The sequence below is a fragment of the Pseudorca crassidens genome, chromosome 1 (genome assembly GCF_039906515.1).
Source record: "Pseudorca crassidens isolate mPseCra1 chromosome 1, mPseCra1.hap1, whole genome shotgun sequence".
Lineage (NCBI taxonomy): Eukaryota > Metazoa > Chordata > Mammalia > Artiodactyla > Delphinidae > Pseudorca > Pseudorca crassidens.
The window spans coordinates 15,115,309-15,134,091 of NC_090296.1; the positions used below are offsets into that span (position 1 = coordinate 15,115,309).

The 18,783-nt window shown below is 46.2% G+C and overlaps 1 protein-coding gene and 1 long non-coding RNA gene across 8 annotated transcripts in view; one reads left to right on the forward strand and one right to left on the reverse strand.

Moving 5' to 3' along the window:
• The window catches only part of FOXN3 (forkhead box N3), a 405,900-nt gene that overhangs the window by 146,213 nt on the left and 240,904 nt on the right, over positions 1 to 18,783 (forward strand). The gene's annotated exons all lie outside the window — the stretch shown is intronic.
• On the reverse strand, positions 1,093 to 18,517 carry LOC137219511 (uncharacterized). The gene is made up of 5 exons (XR_010941157.1): positions 17,975 to 18,517; positions 17,035 to 17,176; positions 15,773 to 16,931; positions 13,804 to 13,850; positions 1,093 to 2,673 (listed from the first exon to the last, which is right to left on the reverse strand). It is a non-coding gene; the product is annotated as an uncharacterized lncRNA (long non-coding RNA).

Here is an 18,783-nt window from a genome sequence, read left to right on the forward strand (position 1 = left end):
TCAAAGGTCTAGCCTACTTGCACAGGTTCCATGGGCTCCTCCTGGCTTCCCAGCTCACTCCTTGGAGAAGGTAATCACACACCGCCTTGCAATGTCGTCATTTTTAACATTAAAGGAGTGGTACCAAGAAATGGCAGGTCCAGTCCTGTGTGCAGAGGCTTTGGGTAGTTGGGGAAGAGGCCTCAGAGGAGGGACTGGAGGGCGCAGTTGCTGTTTTGAACTGAGGGGAAGGGATGGCCCAGGCTGGGCGGAGACCCTGGGCAGGGGGCCTGGTTGGAGTGGAAGGAGAGCTGGAGCTTCAGCTGTGCCCTCACACTTCATTCAGGGCTGCCTTTTCCGCAGCTGGACCAGTGTCCAGTCCACTCCCCGTCCCCTTCCTAAATCGGTCATCCTTCAGTATTCAGACCCCAACCAGGCTTGGACACCTGGACCTAGTCTCGCCCTATCTGTTTTGCTGCAGCTTAATAACATAAATAACATCAATAACATCAAAGGAAAGGGCTGGTCACGGACCAAGAGGGTGTAGCTGAAAGGTGACCCGCTGCAGAGTCCCCCTGTTGCTCATTAACAAGGCTTGAACCCACAGCTCTGCAGGGAACTGAAACAGGGCTCTCTCTGCTGCATGGGTTTGAGGTGCTCCCTTTTCCCCAAGCTCTACTGGGAAGCTGCTGCAGCAGCCAGAGGCCAGGAAGGCACACCTCGATCAGAGGAGGGGGTGGCCCTCAACTTTCTCGCCTTAGTGGGGGCGGGCAGGCCAAGAAGCAGACCTGGTGAGTGCGGATGGCGCCCTGGCTCGGAGCCTGCTGGATCAGACTGCTGGGTTCACTCCCGGCTCTGCCACCCCTTAGCTGAGTAACCTGTGGCAGGTCATTTTAACCAGCTTGAAGCCCAGGTCTCTTGTAAAGATAATCGTACCTTCCTCAAAGAGCTGTTGGCCGACAGAGGAGAGAGTCCATGAGAAGCGATGAGCCTGGCACACAGTAGGCGCACATGGGGAAGATGCGGGCTGTGTGTGGCCTGAAGCCTATTCAGTTTGGGGTAGGAGGGAACTCTTTAAGAAAAGAATGTAAAATTACAAATATGGAACCAGGTATAAGTAAGCATTTATTTCAAATGATAAAAGAAAACACAAAAAAGTGTATGATTAAAAAGCTGACATCCTAAACATCATGAAATCAAAATAACATAATATTATTATTGATCAGCTGTTTAACATGTGTCTATGTTACTTTTCTTCCTACAGCTTTTGGGCTCTGTACTCTTTGATCATTTCTTCATATGATAATGGTTTTGGAATGCCGTTTTCTCTCTAGAGAATAGCAAGATAATTCACCCGTTCCTATAGCACGGTTGGTTGGGGTTTGTTTTTTACAGTTGATAGTTTAGAAAAAAAGTTTTTTAGCTTTACAACTGGTTGTCGGTAACGTCAGATAAATTTTTAGGATTATTGTCAAACTTGCGGAAAGCTCTTTCAAGTTTCTTTCAATGTGTGAGCTGTAAGGTTTCAGAGCATTTAAAATTTTTGTATGCAGTGTCTAATCTTAAATATAAAAGATGCCTATTAGACACATTTCTGGAGTCCTTACCTGGGCCGCGGAAGGGGCCTGTGTGAGTGAGGGGTGTTGAGGTTTAAGCTTCAGTATTTCATGGTAAATTTTCCTGTGAGTACTCAATAAATGTTAACTAGATCATATTTTATTATATTTACTGACACTCATCTTTTTAATTTTATAGTTTTAGATTTACTAAAAATGAATTCTCATTGACACTAAATAGAATCTTAATTTAGTTACATTTGTGCAAGTCGTTCATTCAGTATCATTTGTTGACTGTCTACTTTGATCAGTCTACCTCACGTTGATCGTTGGGAGCCTTCGATGACAGAGTGGCAACACACAGCTCAGTGTCTTCATGTAGTGACTACACAATAAACTAAGGCACTATTGTAACTGAAAGTGGGGTCCGGCTACTCGCCGCTCAAAAGCCAATAAAGAGGCCAAGTTGGTGGAAAGGAGAGTTTGCTTTACTTTGGATGCCTGCAACCGGGGGGCTGGGGGCGGGAGTGGGGAGGGGGAGGGCCGACGCCTGTCCAAAGGCCAAGTCCCCCTCCCTGACAATCAGGGGGCAAGAACTTTTATAGACGGAGGGAAGGGGCTACGTGCAGAAACAGCACAGTCAGCTCTGACCGTCATCTTGAAATTGGTCATCTGTGGTCTGACCAGCGTCATCTTGATTGTTTTAGCTACAGTTAATCTTCTGTTCCAGGGTCGGTTTGTTCCCATTTCTTTGAGGCCGGTTCTCAGACTTGTGGCAGCTGATGTCATGGCTACAGCCTGCTCATCATGTAGGTAACTTCTTCCACCTGGTGGGGATCTCAGTATCTATATGACAGCTCACGGGATACGGCTCAGAATATTATCTATAGCCCTTAAGGAGGAACTAAAGGTCCTTGACTATGCTTAATGACTAAACTATTATTATTTGGTCTCCTCTGACTGTTTTCCTTTGTTTCTGCATTTTCTCACTTCTCTGATTAAACTTATTCTTTGGCTGAAGTTTTTCCACAGACAAAATGCAGGCAGAGGACATGGTGGGTGAGGACCACAGGGTCCTGCTCCGTTTCACTATGACCATCATCACCTTCCTGTCAGCACCCGATCTGGAACTGGGCACCTGGGGATATAAAGTTCAGATATTGTCCCTCAGGGAGGTTGGTATGGGCTCAGCTTAGGGTCAAACTCTTGAGACCTGATTGGGAGTCATGGTTTGTATCAAATTCTAGGTGGAGCTGGCCTTCCCTCTAGCCATAAATTCTTTCCAGTTAATCTCCATTCATGAATTCTCCCTTCATCAGTAATGCTCTATTAATATGGCCAAATTTATACATTCAGCCATACTTTTAAAGTGCTCATCGATAATGTTTAATTTCATTTTTCTCCCAAATCTTTTTATTCCTATTAAGTCCAGTCACTAAATTTGTCAAAATGCTGTTTTCTCTATTTTTTTTATTGACGCATAGTTGATTTACAATGTTGTGTTAGTTTCAGATGTACAGCACAGTGACTCAGTAATACATATATATTCATAAACATACACACGTATATATATTCTTTTTCAGATTCTTTTCCCTTATAGGTTATTACCTATAAGGTATAAGTATATTGAGTATAGTTTCCTGTGCTGTACAGTAGGTCCTTGTTGGTTATCTACTTTATATATAGTAGTGTGTATATGTTAATCCCGAACTCCTAATTTATCCCTTCCCTCCCTTCCTTTCCACTTCGGTAACTATGTTTGGGGTTTGTTTTGCCTGTGGGTCTATTTCTGTTTTGTAAATAAGTTCATTTGTATTTTTTTTTTTTTTTTGGCTGCCCTCCGCAGCATGTGGAATCTTAGTTCTCTGACCAGGGATCGAACCCATGTGCTCTACATCAGAAGTGCAGAGTCTTAACCACCAGGGAAGTCCCCCATTTGTATTTCTTTTTTTAGATTAGTTTTCTCTATTTTGTAATGTTAAAGACTTTACTCCGGCAGAAACATCCGTGGACAGGGAGTCAAGAAGTGGTATCTGCCACTAACTCTGCATGGGGGATGTGTTGGGAGGCTTTGGGTTACAAATAACAGAAAATCCAGCTCAGTGTCCGAACAAGACAGGAAATGTGTTGGCCCATCCACTGAGTCCTGGCTGGACCTGCCTGTTCTTCTACACCAGTCCACTGCCCCTGGAGCTGATGATGGGATCAATCCTGCCCAAACCACCAGGCTGGGGAATTGGGTGCTGTTGAGAAGGGAGAGAAGAACAGACACCGGAAAGGAAACTACCAGTGTGCGTTCTGACATGTGGCCCTAAGTCACTTCACTTCTCCGGGCCTCAGTTGTCCCATTAAACTGGGGGCTTGTCCGAATCCATGAGTGAAGTCCTTCCTAAGGGTAAGCTTTATGATTTTATTTTTACTAATTGGTTCTCGTAATGAATGAACAAACCTTTTTTTGGCCAGTGCTGTAGAGCTAAGAATGTAATTAGGAAACAAATAGCTCTGTTTCGATAAGTCAGGGCAGTCAGCCTTAGTAACTTTCCTCCTACCCATGAGTTGCAGATTTTGATCTAGAAAAATGAGCAGTGGAGGATGTGAGGGAGGAGCCCCGGAAAACAGCATAGAAAGCCTGCTTTGACTTAGTAAAGCATATTTTGTTCGCAGCAAAGCATAATTTTGTTCGCAGCAAACGTAACTTGGATGTTCGTTCACAGGAGATCCGGGAAGGTCTGGGCCCGGCTTATTTTTCTTACCATAACCATTGGAGGCTCTGCTAGGAAGCTGGTATCACAAAGAAGCCGAGAGAGGTTTAATTTGGATTCAGAGGGAGCTGGTGTTGCCAGAAGCCAGAGAATGACTCTAAATGGCAGTGGAATCAGATCCCTGTGGTTAGTTGAGGGTTTCTCAAGAATGAAACCACAGACCTCAGCTTTCTACTTCATCCACTTTTTATGGAGCCTTTGGCCAGTCTGGACATGAGATCCCAGTAGTGGCACCAGAAAAGCTTTCAAGGAAGCATCTGAGGGTGGTTTCTGAGGGAATGAACTCCTGGGCCTTGGTACCAAAATCCAGTTGGGAGTGCCGTGGACGTGAGGGTGGCATGGGTGCTGGAGATGGCGGTGAGCTGTGGGGGCCTGTTTCCTCCATTCCCAGTGTACAGAGCTGTGTGTAGACTCTGAAGACCTGTAGGGCCCAGGGCTGCCTCAGTCGGAGAGTTTACCCTCCTGTCCAGGATCTATGGGGAAGAGTTAATCTGATTAGTAGTACAGTCAGTATATTTTTATTGTGGTTGGCTCTTTTTTGAGCATATGTATAGAGTTGGCAAAGGTTGATCTGTGCCTTAATCTAATTCCCTGCAATATAGCGTTTGGAAATTCGTTCTGGTGTGGTGGTCGGTGGTGTTTCTAAACCGGCAGACAATTACCACCTAACTCTGTGTGCAAAGTGAAAGAGAAAGAATTCGAAAATGGTTGCTGGTCAGATGTCTGTGCCTTGGAAGCATTAGCCTGGAGTGAAACCATAAGATCTTTATCCCTGTGGTGGTGGGTCATTTGTTGGATTGGGGGGAGGGAACAATGAGGACTGGAGAGAGAGTAGATTGTTTTATGAGTTGCCTCATGGGCACCTTCATAGCTGCTTGTTCCTTCTGCGGGTCCATGTCCAGATGGGAGGTAGGGACAGGCTTGGAGTTTCAGGCCCGGCCTCTGGAGTTGTCAGCTGTCATGAGGTTTTTTTGTTGTTGTTGTTCCAAAAATCTTTGTGTTTTATAATTCAGGCAGGAGCTCAGTGCTGGTGTGTGGCCATTACCCTGGGTCTTACGGCCTTTTGTAGATGTTTGTCATTCACTGAATGATGTCCATGTCTATGGGAGCACAAGCAGCTGAGCCTGCAGAAGCAGGAAGGGCGTGTATGTTTAGTGGTCCATTTGAAGAATGCTACGCAAGAACCAAATCAGAGAAACCCATAAACCTCCGACGAAGAAGCCCAAGACGTAGACTGCAAGCAAGTTACACTCTGTGATCTTAGAAATGAGATCTTGGGTAGTATAAATAGATCGGAGAGTGCGGTGCTCAAGAGGATGGGCTCTGCAGGCCGAAGAGACTTGGGGTCTTAACTGCTCATTTCACCTCTTAGTGCCGATTACTGACCACCAGCGAACAACTTTTATTTTATTTTATTTTCGCCACGCCACGCAGCTTGCGGGATCTCAGCTCCCCGACCAGAGATTGAACCCCGGGCATGGCAGTGAAAGCCTGGAATCCTAACCACTAGGCCACCAGGGAACTCCCATAACTCAACTTCTTTAAGCCTCGGTGTCCTCATCTGTAAAAGGGGACAACGGCCCCTACCTGGGAAGGACAGTGGAAGGAGAAAATAAATAACGCAGGTAAAGCTCTTGGCATGGTGCCTGGCATGTAGGAAACATTGGAGAGCTTTTGTTGTTTTGTCTGCTGTCTGATTTTTTGGATTGCAGTAATTGGGTACTTGGTGTTCACTGTTTTGGCTTTTGTTATTTAGGTGCCTTGAACCTCCCCAGGCAAAACTGACATTCCCTTTGGTCCTCCTCAGGACAGTTAGGAGTAAGGCGGTGTTACGGTGGTCTGTGGACAAGCCAGGTTTCCCACCAATGAAGGAAGAGGCGAACTCTGCCTGTCAGACATGTTACTAGGGAAGAGCCCCCTGTGGCTCGGTTTCAAAGCAATATTTTGTCCCCACCCTTCCACAGAGAGGTGACAGAAATCTAGTCAGTCTCCGAAGAGTGGTAGAGAAGCTGAGACTTCAACGGGATGCCATTTTAGACGTCTCAATTTCTTTGGATGGAATTGGGTTTTTACATGTTTGATTCAAACAACAACAGCAACAAATCTGCAAGAACTCTTTTGCACAGAGGACCGAAAGAATGGCTTCTTACTCGATACAGAAACTTGGGTAAAAAACATGCAAACACGTGAAGAACCACCAGATTGCTGTCGGTAGGTGGCAAAGTACTTTGCTATAAATATTGCAGGACTCCTCTTTCTTTTAAAAGAAAAACTTGCTTTGCATTTCAGACAACAGAAATGGCTGGACAAGTCTTTAGTTCATGTGCAAGAAACTGAAAACAATGTGAAAGATTTTCCTTAAATGGAGACAGAGCTTGGCCTGGTCTCACGTTGAAGTTCAAGCCCTGGTCTGAATTGGCCTTCCATGTGTTATTTCTCTTATGTTATATGCAAGGTTCCCCTGCCCAAGACCGGGGAATCATTCATTTTTTTCCTGTAATCTTGAGGTGTGTACAGGGCACGACTCGGCCTCAGACCTTTCTGCTTTCACTTTTGGTTATTCAGAACCTCCATCTGGCGGTATTTGACTGTGAGTGTTTTCTGTGGCTTTTCTGTGGCTCCTGTTCAAAGTATTCAAAGCAGTTTAAAAATACATAATGTTCAGCGATCTGACCAAGAACTAATGTAAGTACTTATTTGAAGACTATTTTTAACTCTTTAACTCTTACTATGTCTTAGAAATAGATACTAAGATTTAAAAAAGGTTTGAAAAACGTAGGACTACTCCACAGTCATAATGGTTTCAGTGGTGACAGTAGTTGCAAACAGCACAGTTTGTAAAAACAGAAGAGCTAAAATTCTTTCTTTAATATTAAACAGGAAACTGAAAGCAGTCTGCAGCAATGTGGTGGGTTTCCAACAAAGCTGCGGGTGGGTTTATCTGTGCTGAACAGCCTAAATGAGACATTTCCCCTTTTATTCTGTTAAGATGGTGAGTTTTCATGACAATCTCAACCAAAACATGACCATTGGAAGCAGGTTCTGTCTTGTTAGATGTTAAAGCAACCGGTTTCCACTAAAACCTAAGGAAATTTGGAAGCGAGTTGCAAACCTCTCAAAGAGTGGAAAATGCACTTTTGTTTCGCCTTTGTGCAGGGCTGTCACTCACCCAACATGTGCATGTGAATATTATTTCCGAAGACCTGGGCTTCATTTTAAGGTCAGCCTTCAATTTCCAGAGAATATAATTTGCTGCTATTTTTAGAGCATCATGATTGCTCGTAATAACTAATGGAAAAAACTCAACAGAGAAATAAATGTCTAACAGCTGTGTCTGCTTAAACTTGATTAAAGGCAGTAAAAAAACGTAAACAGAAGAATGAATGTGACAATGGACGGAGGGAGAGACAAGTCTCCCTCATTGTGAAAAGTTTTACAGACCTAACTCGTTCTACTTCGGAGGCCGGAGGTGTCTGTGTTTAAAGTTTACTTTACTGTTTGTCTTGAGTGGGATCAGTGTTGTAGTGAATAATTTATAGGCAGCATGAATGAGCTCATTAGTCACCTTTTCAGACTTGAAATGAGTTTTGTGGTTGTCATTACTCGAGCCTTCTGTTCAGCCGCCGCGCACAATGAGAGTTTGGCAGTTGGCCGCCTTGTTGTCAGGCAGCCTGCTCACCCATTAGGTCTGCGTTGCTTTTGTGTTTCCTTGAAACCTCCTTCTCTTCCTGTGCCGGCCCAGGGACTCTCACATTTCAGGTGCCTCTTGCACCCCAAGTTGAAATGAGTTTTTCGGGGGTTAAAAATGATCTTTTAGTTGCGTCTGCCAGCAAGAATGAAGGAGATGGAGTGAGCTTTTCTTTCTAGCAACTCCTGTGTAGGATTCCCTTGGTGCATGGTTTGATATTCAGGTTCTTCAACAGTAGCAAGCTAGGGGGTCCTTGTTGAGCGGCTGAACCGGGCTGTCGCATGGTGGCAGGCGTTTCAGGCGAGGAGATGTCACTGGAGTTTGGAGGGGGCCGGCTGTCTGGGAGTAGGTGTGCGTTAGTTACAGCCCTCAACATCCGTGTGGTGCGGGTGTCTGTGGATGAAGAAACTTATCCCAGCAAAGCTGCCTGGCCAGATTCCCAAGGCCAAAGAGAACCACGTTTTTCCTACAAAGAGATCGACAAGACGACCTTGCAGGAGCCCAGCCAGCTGGAGGGTCCCCGTCACTGGGAATGGCCATTACTTCTTCCCCATCTCTACGTCTTCCCAGTTCAGATTATTAAGAGAAAGCAAATGGTTGCGGCTGCCTCCTTACTGCGCCCTTGGAGACTTGCCTTGGGGGCTGGTATGAGGGGGAGATGAGCCTGGGCATGCCAGTAGCAGGTGGGATTGCTTTGGAACGGACGTCATGACGCTCATCCCTCCCTTTGAACTTGGCCTGGGCAGCCTCCGGAGAGCTCTGACGTCCACTCTCTGGGACTGGACTCCATCTGGAAGTCCAGGACTCTGTGGCATGCCCACCTTGGCCTTCGGGTCGCCTCTGCTGGCGCTCCTGGTGCATGGATGCTTGCCCGGGGAGTCCCAGCCAACCGCCTGCCGCCCCGTGCTGAGGCCTCTTTGACATTAGCTATGAGCAACAGGCACTAATGGCTGCCATCGCCAATGTGGGCAGCACCCCCTTCTGGGATCCATATTGTCAGACAGCTGGCCCCGAGGCAAGGAGGAAAGATGCTCAGTATTCCTCTCGAGAAGAAACGCGTGGTTGTTTAGGGTCCAAATCTTTGGAGCCAGAGTCACATGGCTTTGAGTGCAGAGAAATGAGGTGCTGTTGATCGCACCCACCGAAAGACAGCAATCCAGTTAGCCACTTCCTTCCCAGCCTCCACCCCTTAGCGATGGATCACTCACAGGCACTCATGCCTCACACTTTATGGGCACGTTTTGCTTGCATCTGAATCACAATATTGAAGGTACAAGAGATGCTATTTTTGGAAGGAGGCAGGGTTTAAAAACTGAACGTGTTGGGTGAATTGCACTGCCCAGTAGAGGAGCAGAGACTTCAGGTTTGGCTGTCGTAATAAATTGAGTAACTTGCTTATCTTCATAAAAGGGCTTTGTACAGCAGGGAAATAAGTTGATAATATTTTTAATCTATGTAATCTCTCCAGAGAGTTCACCAGATTCGGAGCTTTTACTTTGTTTTAAAAAGACAGATCTTCAGGAGAAGAATTGATTGTTTTCTTTCACATCCCTCCGAAAAAGTAAAATGAGAGAAGTTATTTCTTGGCATGGTTAAGACTTTGGCAGACATAGTCACCGAAACCCATGAGACTGTGGTACTTGGTGTACTTGCTGAAGAGAGGAAAACAATAAATGCTCTTAAAAACGTTGGAGGAGGAAAAGGTTGATGATGCTACTCTTTCACTGATCCGTAGTTATTAGATACCAGTTTGAGAGAGGAATAAAAAAAGAGCATTTTTTTTTTTCCCGTTAAGTGATTGATTTTTTTGATTACCACTAATTCCACATGCTACGAGCAGAAGAGAAGTGTAAGACGGGGTCCTTGCCTCTCAAGGCACTTAGTCTGTTTGACACTCAGTAGCTAGTTGATTTGTTTTTTATTACAAAGGTACACCATACCATGTTGATTATGAAATAGAAGCTGAACTTTGTCTTTTTGAAAGTAGTCCCTTTTCATTCAGCTTAAAAGTCCCTTTTTTCCTTCTACCTCCTGGTCAGTTTTTCCTTTCTTGAACCTCACCGCTTCCGGCCTTTACATCCTCGACCTCTAAGAGGTTCTTTAAGACAAAACCAAATGCTCTGGATTGATCTGACGCTTCCCTTGGTAGGAACAGGGCTCTAAACTCTGGAGCCAAACTGTGTGGGTTCAAATCCCAGCCCCATCACTTACCAGCTGTGTGACCTTGGGCAGGTGGCTAAACCTCTCTGTGCCTCAGGCTCCTCATTTAATAAAATGGCCATAATAACATTATCTACCTCACGTGGTTAATGTGAGGCTGAAACAGTGAATATTTGCAAAGTCTTAGAACACTCACTGGCACTGAATAAGTGGCCAATTAAATACAATCGATTTCATTCTTCACGGGTTCCATATTTGCAAATTCTCTTACTTGCTAAAATTTATTTGTAATCATAAAATCAATACTTGTGGTGCTTTCATGGTCATTCGTGGACATGTGCAGAGTGGCAACAAATATGAGTAATCCAGGGGCTTCCCTGGTGGCGTGGTGGTTGAGAGTCTGCCTGCCGATGCAGGGGACGCGGGTTCGTGCCCCGGTCTGGGAAGATCCCACATGCCGCGGAGCGGCTGGACCCGTGAGCCATGGCCGCTGAGCCTGCGCGTCCGGAGCCTGTGCTCCACAACGGGAGAGGCCACAGCAGTGAGAGGCCCGCGTACCACAAAAAAAATATATATATATATATATATGTGTGTGTGTATATATATATATATATATATATATATATATATATATATATGTAATCCAACACACACATTCCCAGCTGAGACAAAGCAACTCTCCGCCTTTTTGTTTCAGCTTTCATACTGTAAACAAGCGTCCTTTTAAATGTCTCTTTAGTGTCACTTTTTTGGTGTGCTTTTTGTTGGCGATTTTGCTGTTTAAAATGGCACCCAATCACAAGTGCTGAAGGGCTATCTTGTGTTCCTAAGTGCCAGAAGACTGTGATTGCCGTGTGGAGAAAAGACAAGCTTTTCCTGTGTTCGATAAGCTTTGTTCAGACATGAGTTCTAGTGCTGGTGGCCGTGAGTTCAGTGTTAATGAATCAGCAATATATATTACATCAGGTATCTTTAAATGGAATTGGAGAAAATAAGGTAATGTATTGATCAGTTAATGAAATTGTTGTGACCGGTGGCTCGCAGGAACCTAACCCTAGATTTCCTCTAGGAGCAGAGGTTCAATATTTGCTAATTCAGTGCTTGACTGAATGATAAGAATTGACTGCAGATAAATGGAATCCAAGTACTCAGAGGGGCAGCCTCCTTTAGGACAAGCTTTTGACTGCAGGGAGTATCCCTGGGAGGGCGGGAGAAGCAGGAGTAGTTCTGGCCATGCAGGGTGTGCCTCAGCTGGGCACAGATTTTTCTGGCAGATTGAAAAAAGCAACAACCAAAAAGATGCAACCACATTTGGTCCCTTAGAAGCATAAGTTTTCATAGAAGATCCATCTGGAAATGGAGAGTAAATGTTCCCCCTTCCCCACAAATTCTTAATTCAAGAGTATTTTCCCTCATCTTTGAACCTACCTAAGAGTTTGTAGAAAACGTTTGATACTCAAAACCAATAAATTGAAAGCTTTCCCACAAGCAGACAATAGACCCCATTATGCAGGGTATAACGTTTGTTATACTTAGCAATTCTCTTGTTTGCTTGGAGCACCAGCCTTTTCAGAAAGGGATCATTTTGTCCCTTCTGATTGAAAAGATCACAAAATGCTTCAATTTGGTGAGAAGTTTTGCCAACATATCTATTTTCCCCCAAACTCTTACTTTATGAAATGTTTGCAAATTGTTTCACACATACAGTATATGAGAATGTGAAAGTGATTCAGAAAAGGGAAAGCTTCACTTAAAACGACTGGAAAATGCAAGTAGAAGGGAACAAAGGGAACATGGGTAACTGTGGCCCATATAATTTAATAAACATCCACCTGAAAACGTTGTTGCATATTTCAGTGTCTTCACTCAATACATACTGAGTGTCTTCTGTGTGTGTCAGACACTGGAGTAACTTTGCTGTGTACATTGCTGAATAAAACAGGTATGGATCCTGGTTTTACGGGGCTTATTATCTCATGGGGGTAGGCAGTCTGGTGGGGAAGTTTACTGTCTTGCTTTGGCATGTCCTTAGGATAAACTCCTAGAAGCTGGAAATTTAGAGTCAATGACCATGCTCGCTTAAGTTTTAATTCAGTTCACCAGACTGCCCTCTTAAATAGTTATACCAAGTCACGTTCCTCCGATACCCACACCAGTATTGGTGTGGTTATTCTTTTTAAGTCTGGGCCAATCTGATGGATGAAATGAGATATCACAATTGCTTGAGTTGGCATTTCTGGGATTTTGTTGCTTTTTTTTTTTTTTTTTTTTTTTACTGAGGTTGAGCATCTTTTCATGGGTATATTGCCATTTGTGTTTCTCCTTTTGTGAATCTGCCCCATTTCTCATTAGGGTGATAATTTTCTCATTGAGTTGTAAGAGTTATAGATTTAAAATATTAACCCTTTTTCATATGTATGACAAATACTTCCTTGTATTTTTTTTTTTGTCTTTGAACTTGATTTATGACCTCTGGTCTTACAAAGTTTAAATTGTTTTGTAGTCAAATATGTCATTATTTTCCTTATGATTTATTTACTTAACAAAAATAGCTCTAAGTGCCAGGGCACTGTTACATGTGTTTTACGGATATTCATTCATTTAATCTTTATCACCACCCTACGAAGTGGGTCTTGCTGTATCCTCCATCTTTCCCCCTTTTTTTTTAAGATGAGGAAACTAGGGTTTTCCCTGGTGGCGCAGTGGCTGAGAATCCGCCTGCCAATACAGGGGACACGGGTTCGAGCCCTGGTCCGGGAAGATCCCACATGCTGTGGAGCAACTAAGCCCGTGCGCCACAACTACTGAGCCTGCGCTCTAGAGCCTGCGAGCCACAAGTACTTAAGCCCGCGTGCCCAGAGCCCGTGCAAAGCAACAAGAAAAGCCACTGCAATGAGAAGCCCGCGCACCACAACAAAGAGTAGCCTCCGCTCGCCACAACTAGAGAAAGCCCGTGACCCAATGCAGCCAAAAACAAACAAATAAATAAATTTATTTAAAACAAAAAAAGATGAGGAAACTAGGTAGAGAGAAAGAAGTTAAGTACCTTGATTAAGGTTACCCAGTTAGTATGTGGTGAAGTGAGAATACGAACGTAGTCCCAGGCCACTAAGCTATATCAGCTCTGGTCTTGGTATTAGGCTCTCTGTGTGTGTTTAATTGTGGTTGCTTCCTAAATGCTCACTGAATCTTCCCCATCCTTGAGGGCAAGTGCCACATCTTTTATTTCTCCCAGTTCCTTCCCAGTGCCCTCCACACAGTACTGGGCGTGGTATGGCTAGATGCTTAATAAGTACTTTTTGACTTCTGGATCATCAGCTCACACTTCTGTTTATGCTCGAAGAGGAGCTGACAGGTTCTATATTTTCCATTTTGCTTCCAGCAGGTGACTTGATAGGCTCGGGTTTGGCTAGGGCACCTGAGCTAATGAATGTCCCTCCACGGGTTCAGCTGTACCTTCCCTTACTCCACAGCCCTCCTTCCCTCTTCATTATAAGCCTCCTGGCTCTAATCCCTGCTGGAGAAATTCTAATAAGCCTTTTCCCAGGCACCACCCTTCAGAACCTGTCAGGTAAACACCAAGGACGCACAAGAGGAAAACCCCAAGAGGGGATAACCGGAAAGCCCAAAGGTGCTTGAACGAGCCTTTGAAACTCACCAAGAGATGGAGGGTCTTCCAGCTGTGGTCCTGGGTGTCTCTTCCTTCTGCAAAGGAGGGAAGGAAGTGAGGAACTATTTTACTACGATGGACAGCATTCTCACATGTTATCTCAAAGACACTTAGTCAACCCACAATTAAGGAGTTATCTTTGAACATAATCTCTTGTCTTCTCATATTCAGTCATTGGATAGATTCTCTTGGTTCTTCCTGTGAAGACTCTCATGCATTCATTTTTTCCAGTCTCACTGACTACTTTCTAATTCAGTGGGTCCCAAAATGTGGTCCCTGAACCAGCAACAGCATCACCTAGGAGCTTCTTAGAGACGCAAATTCTCAGGCCCCAGCTCAGACCTACTGAATCAGACACTCTGGGGGTGGGGGCCAGCAAGCTGAGTTTACGTAAGCCCTACAGGTAATTCTGATGCACATTCAGGTTTGAGAACCACTGCTCTAATGGAACCCCCCTTTTATTATTCAAACATTATAAATGTGTTGGGTACTCATTGTAGAAAATTTGGAAAATATAGACAAGTATGAAAGAAGCAGGCAAAAAAATTACCCCATAACTCAACCCCACAGAGGGAAACACTATTTTACTATTTTAACATTTTTTCGTATTAAAAAATGTTAAAAAAGATAATCTTTGTTTCTGTATGGATTACTGCAGTGCTTTCTGATTGGTTCTGTCTACTTTTGGTCTTCCATTTCCTTCTTTCCGCTCCCAAAACTCATCTTGGGTCCATGATCCCATTCTTCTTTTTTAAAATTGAGATATATTTGACATATAACACTGTGTGACTTTAAGGTGTACAGCATACTGGTTTGATACATCATACTGAAATATTATCGCCACTGTAGCATTAGCTAATACCTCTATTGTGTCACATAATTATCATTTCTTCTAGTATTGGGAATAATTAAGATCTAGTCACTTAGCAAGTTTAATGCTTATAATACAGTTTTGTTGTGTGTAATCACTGTACTGTGTATTAGGGCTCTAGGACTTATTTATCTACTAGAGGCAAGCTATTCTTTTTTTTAAAGCATATTTCTGATAGAGCAACTTCTGGATCCAAAAATACTCAATGAGTTCCTCTTCCCCTCTGATTACTGTACATAAACTGCTTACCTTAGCATTCAGGGAGTTTTGTGATAGGATGTTTCCTCGCTTATCCACTAATATGCATGCTCCATAAGGAACAAAAACTTTGTATCCCTGGAACCTAATAACGTCATGTACTTGGTGGGCACTCAATATATTTGTTCAAGGAATGAATGCATCTTCTTTTTTTTTTTTTTTTTAAATTTATTTTTGGCTGCCTTGGGTCTTCGTTGCTGCGCGCACGGGCTTTCTCTAGTTATGGCAAGCCGGGGCTACTACTCTTCGTTGCAGTGCGCAGGCTTCTCATTGTGGTGGCTTCTCTCTGTGGAGTATGTGCTCTAGGCACACGGGCTTCAGTAGTTGTGGTGCACGGGCTCAACAGTTGTGCCTCGTGGGCTCTAGAGCGCAGGCTCAGTAGTTGTGGCACATGGGCTCAGTTGCTCCACGGCATGTGGGATCCTCCCGGACCAGGGCTCGAACCCGTGTCCCCTGCATTGGCAGGCAGGTTCTTAACCACTGCGCCACCAGGGAAGTCCTGAATGCATCTTCTAATACAGTCAAGTCATAGTTGATAAATCTGTATGCGCCATTCACGGCTCCTGCCTGGAAAAGCAGTTTGTGCCGTGGCACTTTCTCAAAGTGCATATGCCTGGGACCTGTCCTAGGAGATTCTGATCTATTAGGTGTGGCTTCCCAGGTATCCCCAGTTGGGAAGCTCAGGTCTAGAATGTCCCTTCCCGGTTTCTATGGACCTATGTTTATTATTCTCCTTCCAAAGTCACCTCCCTTCCCCTCCCCAGTCCTGTTGTACCAGATGGTTCTACTATGCCTCCTGCTGTTAGGAGGGGAGAAGGGAAGAGTTACCTGAATTAGGCCAAGCCGATCAGTTTATTTCCCTGGGAATCTGAACTATGTAGCGGAAGGCTGAGGCAGTCTGAAGGTGGTGGGTGCTGGCAATCAGAAGGTCCTTTGCACTTGCCGCTGGCAGCCATGTGTGGTGATACATGAGTAGAGGAAGCCGGCCTTCAGGGAGGAGAGTGGACAGACATATAGAGGGAGGTAGGAAAGACAACTTGGTCTCAGAGGGAAAGAGGTGAATGGAGAGGAAGACCACCTAATGATGCCCCAGTTCCACGCAGTCCAGCTGTGCTTCCTGTCCCAGGCTTGACCCAAGTTCCCACTTGGGTATCCTTTTCCCTGGAGTCAACTTGAAGGATCCTGTTCAGAAGCCCGTCTTTCCAGGCCTGCCTCAGATTCCTCCTCGTCTTTGAAAATCCCTCAGGTCTTCTCACCTGCAGCCCTCTCTCACTGCCATCAGTTCAGCTGTTACGATGGCCTGGAGAGGGATCGCGGGGCTTTACGCTGAACTGTTCATAAATAATCGCGTTGGCTAAATAACCAGTGATGAGGGCGGGGCTTTAACGTTCCAGGGCATGTTGGAGAAGAAAGCGCAAAACACCACGGCGAGGGCCAGTCCTCTCCACAGAGGAGGAACCTGGGGTCCCAGGCTGATTGCGGACTGACTGGGCTAGAATCTGGGTTCTCCCGGTCGCAGATACAAGTACTCTCAGCCCAGGCCCAGATAGGGCCGTGGAACGGTCCCATCAAGTCCCCAATCAGGAAGTAGGTGTTGCCCAAAGTGAGTTCTAGAGCACACCTGGGATTCTGCTGTCAAACGTGTTTGTAAAACAATGATTTAAACAGTTCCACTTGTTTCTTTGAGGCTTCTCCGGCTCTAAGGCACAAGGGTCCTTCCTGCAAGTTCAAGAGGGGAATTGAGAACGAGGCTGTTCCTAAGCGAATTTGGCTTTTGCCCCCGTTTGTCAGGCAGCAGGTCCCAGAGATAGGAGTCTATGGAATTATAAGGTGGAAAGACCACTCTAAGCCTTCTTTTGGCTTTTAGCAAAGGTCTGTATTCCCCATTTCAGACAGACAGGCAACCACGTGTACCCCGCTCTCCACATCAGGCAGGGCTGGTCCACCACTTCCTCTTAAGGATGACGATACCTTCTCACAACTCTTGCTGCATTGGTAACGGGAGAGAGAAATTCAGAAATATGTTTGAGAATGGAAGAAACCAAAAGCCGCAGAGGGGAAGAGAGGTGAGCTCATGAAAGGCAGCTTACCTCACCTTACTCCACCCTCTGCTCAGGGGCTGCTCCTGGCCCTAAGCTTGCTGTGTCTTTAAGTTTCTGTTCACGTAGGATGGCTGCTTTACACAGAGTCCTTGTACAATAACCACGCGCTTACATCGCGTCCTTTTGAGCTCTGAGGAAGAAGGAAAGGACAAGGGGTGAACGTAACTGCCACCTCTACTTAACATGGAGATTTCCACCTACGGTGTGTGAGTGTGGTCGGGTGCGGAGGCTTGGGACCTGGCAGTTGAAGGGGAGGACGGAAGAGAACTATTTCTTCCTCCCCAAGGCAGCAAAGGTCTCTGGCCTTGGTTCCTTTGATGAGAGGTTCACCAGCCTCAACTGATAGGCAGATGGAGGTATCTGCAATAGACTGAGCTCCTGTCCTGGCTTTGTTACCACCTCTGACCTTTAGAAACTTCGACTCAGGACTTCAGATATATCTCGTTTGTCCCTCTTGCTTCACGCTTTTTGCTTAGTGACTTGGGGTAGGTCAAGTGTTCAGTAATTTAAGGGGTGGGGCTGGATGACCTCAGGCTGCCCCTGGGCCTTCACCTCTGAATCATCTCCCAGGTGGGTGGGATTTGCCTTGGCACTGGTAAGTAATAAGGCCTGTGGTGAGTGCCCTGATGAAAACTTACCACCCACCATCTTGGAGCTTTGTGAAGTGGAACGACTCTCAGATTGATTGGGGTTTCCTTATTTTTGGAAATTAAAAAACTCAGAAACCCAGTGGGATTTTTCTCCGCCTTTGGCTAGGTTACAAGGTACTGCAACCTGGAGGGCTTTCTGACGGAGATCACTCTGGGCCTTCCCACTGGTTTTCCTGCGGTTTTCAGAGAGCTCAAAAGGGCCTGTCCTCTGGCTCAGGTGGTGGCCGGCAGAATGACCTGGGCTTCTCTTCTGCGCAGGAACCTGCTGATTTGGTTACCTGGGCGTGGTGTAAAATCGTATTTTTATTTATGTCACCACCAGGGTGTCCCGTTGGACTCTCCTTTCATCTTCTCTTGGTGTGGCTTCAGCAGCGGGTGGCCCATCTTTGCAGGCGCCTGAAGACTTGGAGTGGTGGCCCTGCGAGTTGTCGGTGGGGTTCGTGGAAGCTCTAAATATGAAAGACATGAGGCTTGTTTTCGCTGGAGGCTTAGAGGTCGGCTGGGGCGTTGAGCACAACCCACTGGAGGCCCCACGGTTTGGCCTTCAGGACGGGCCTCTTGCTCTGTAATCTGTAATGGCCACCCTCCCTCCCCCGGCAGACACGCGCCTGCGGACAGACGAGAGGAGCAGCCACCTGGGCGGGAGGCTGCGGTGCCTTTGTGCCTTTCCTCCCGGGGCACGAGGTGGCAGCTGGAGGAGGGCTGGGATGGCCCCCGGGAGTCCCGCCAGGACGCCGTAGTTGGGGAGAAGTGGAATCTCTTCTCCCCCTCGCAAGCCTCGCCCGCATCGTAATTCTTTTTATTTTTACTTTCGAGCCATGTAAGGCATGCGGATGGGTAGGAGCGTTCCGGGGACACGCTGCCAGAGGCGCGGTGCCCGCCGGCCCGCCTGGCCAGAGCCCGGGGAAGGGACAGGCCGCGCGCCGCCCGCCCCACCAGACCCGCCGATCGCGGTCGCGGCTGCCCGGGGTCGCAGAGCCCGCGCCGGCCACCCCCGCTCCGCGAGTCCGCGGGAAGCGAGTCCGCGCGGCCCAGCCGGGTCTCGGCTCCGGCTGCGCCTCGGGAGCGCCCGGGCGCGGGTAGCAGG